Source organism: Talaromyces amestolkiae (genome assembly GCF_001896365.1).
Source record: "Talaromyces amestolkiae strain CIB chromosome Unknown scaffold12.1, whole genome shotgun sequence".
Lineage (NCBI taxonomy): Eukaryota > Fungi > Ascomycota > Eurotiomycetes > Eurotiales > Trichocomaceae > Talaromyces > Talaromyces amestolkiae.
In genome coordinates, this window is record NW_024468048.1 from 1 (window position 1) to 3,315 (window position 3,315).

Below are 3,315 nucleotides of genomic sequence, written 5' to 3' on the forward strand. Positions count from 1 at the left end.
ACCGCTATCTTAGCAGCAYGTTGTAGGGCCTTACAGGCCTCTTGTATTGATCTAGCCGCTGTAATAAGCCCCTGGTCGTCTACAAAGGATARCCCTTTAACACCTGGGACCGCGGTCTYGATAGCGGTTGCTAGCAACCGTACGTACAACACGAAGAGGATTGGTGACACCGGTGAGCCCTGGGGCAAGCCRGAGTTGATGGGGGCCTCTAGGCCTGGGTGACCGTCAATAACMAGGAACGCCCGTCGATTTGTYAAAAARGAGGCCACCCAGCGTATCAAATCCCCATCTAGCTTGGCCTCCCGGAGACCCCCTATAAGCTTGCTCCCYACCACGTGGTCAAAGGCCCCCTTRATATCCATAAATAGGYATGCCCYAATCTCRTGGTTCCCCCAAGCMTGCTCAATCTCGCCTATAAGGCATGCTACGGCGTCCACCGCGGAGCGCCGTTGGCGCCYACCAAATTGGCCTTCGTGGAACAACCCCCTCAACCCCCTAGACTCTGCAAATTCGGTAACGAATTCTGCYACYAGCTTCTCCACCACCTTACCTAGGCACTTAAGCAGGCTTATAACCYGGTAGTGCTTYGCTATCGTATAGCGGCTCTTATTAGGCTTCCGTAGGAGCACCCCTTTGGCGGTTTTCCAGGTCCCGGGGTGTATCCCAAGCCTAATACACTGCCTAATCAGCGCTATCACCCGGGCCTGATCTAGTTGCCAAAGTAGCCGGATAGYGCGGAAATTGAGTAAATCGACCCCTGGAGCCTTTTYAAYCCCCTGGCTAAAAATTGCGTTCTGTACGGTTGATTCTGTTATCAGGTTATGGGCGTTTCYAGGCYCTGGGAGGTCMATCTCGGCGTCACCCTCYGGGGCTTGTGGAAAGGCCTGCTCCCTAAAGAGAGCCTCCTTCTCACTAAATGTTACCGCCACCACCTCCCCCGTATCCGGGTGTAGAAGTGCTCCCTAAAGAGAGCCTCCTTCTCACTAAATGTTACCGCCACCACCTCCCCCGTATCCGGGTGTAGAAGGGCTGGCGTGGTGCCGTTRGTGGTGGGTTTRGTGTAACGTAACRCCACCCAACACCGCTTTTCTTCTGCCTTGGAGCCCTCATCCGCTCCCTGTAAGAAGGCCTCCCAACACTCTCTTTTTGCTTGTCGTATAGTRGCGTAGTAGGCTTTCCGGGCTTCTCGGTGGTCCWTCTCGCTGAGCTCTCCGGCGTGATATGCCTTATAAGCCTTTGTGTAGACCCCCCGAGCCTCAATCGTCTGAGGGCCCCACCAGCGCTTTGAYCGGGCACAGAGTCTAATTTCCCGGGCATGTGCTCTAAGCACCCCGATAAGGGAGTTCTCAACTAATATAGCCTCTTTTTCWATATCCCCCGAAGAGCAGTTGTCTGTTAGGCTTGGATAGGGGCTTGTGAGCCTTTTCCAGGTGTGCTCTRCTGCTTCTATCCTCTCCGCGTCCCCTATCAGAGCRCTAATATCCCAYCCGGTTACTGTTGCTTCTTGGGGGTTAGATTCTTCTTCTCGGGGCTCCCATGAGGCCCAGATAACTAGATGGTCCGAYGTGGTTAGGCCTGGTTGCCCWATTTCCCAACTATCTAGTGGTCCTAGCGCCTCATTACTGATTGTGAGATCAATAATTGAGGTGCTAGGCTCTTTCTCACCCCTAATTGCTCCCTGAGAAACCCGGGTCTTATAGGGCCTTGTAGGCACGTCAATATAGTATGCTATTATTACTACTATTATTTAATATACTTAAAGATTATTTAATATTATAATATCTATCTAGTTAATCAATAAATATTATTATATATATAGTTATTCTTAATGATTTTAATGCTCTACTATAAGATTAGGAATATATTATTATAAATAGTACTAGCAACTATTATAKAAATATATTTTTTTTATTAAAATATTAATAATTCAAGAGATCTAATAAGTCTTTAAAATAAATATTTAAACTTCTCTTATAAGAAGCTACGTCTTTTTAATATACCTAATATGTTTTTTTTACTTAATAGATCCTTAGATAAATGAAGTATCTTAGTTCTTAAGCTTTTAAGTATAAAGCCCTAGTCTAAAGAGTAATAATAAGTTAATATATAATAGTAAGACTTTTATATTAAAAAAGATCTTATAATATATGTAGTAGGATTTTTAGAGTATATTATATTAGAATTAATCTAATAAATAAGTATAAATATAGCTATCTTATAGATAGACTTATTGTCGGAACGTCAATATCAACCCCGGATATCTGACCCCGGCATCTAGCAACTCCGCACCTACCATACGTGCTTCGGGGAATGGTTATTCCTTACCAAAGCACGTACGCATTATTTATATATCACCAGACCCCCAGTATCCTCTTTCATAGGAATTAGACATGAATTAGGAATCAAATATTGACCCTTTTATGCCTCACCTTATAGGCTTATCAGACTAGCCTTTCCTAATCTAATTGAGCTGATCTTGGACTGGATAAACTAATACTAATTAGTATATAGATCAGATCTCTATTCTGATCTTTAATTTATATGTATTAGCTTACTTACAAACTATCTACCATCTTTGATATTGAACCCTAAATATTAAGAAATAACAATGCCTAACCTAACCAACGCGGATTTCAATCTAGAAAAAAAGGACTATAAGGCGCTTGAGGCCTATATCCTTATAAAATATAATTTATATAAGAATATGTATAATATATTATTATAGACTATATTTAAACAGGACTTTAAGAAATAGGACTTTATCAATTTTAAGAAAGCCTTGTTTTTATATCTATACTAATTAATCATACATCTTTATATTAATAATATATATATTAGTACCAATAAACCTAGTAAAATTGCTAAGAATATCTATTCTATATATAAAGAATCAATACTAAGAGAATAGACAAAAAAAGACCTCATTTATTATCTTAAAACACGTGAAACTATTGATTTAGAGATTATCTAAGAGCAATTTGCAATATTAATATTAATATATAAAAAGCCTTAAAATAAATCCCAATAGAAGACCACATTCCTAGAGATATTAATTATTCTATTTTATCCCTATAGCACTAGGTCAAAACCGACTACGGAACTATTATGTGAAATGATCTCTATCCTAATTCATACAAGTCTTATACCGAGCATTAAAAATATTACTATATTAATCTCTACTAAGAGTCCTAGAAACATATAAATTATACCTGGATTAATATCTTTATTAGACCTCTGCAAGTCCCATGGGACTATGCCCATGGGACTGTCCATGGACGTCCATGGGCGCTCTTTGGGACTGACCCCTGTGTCCAT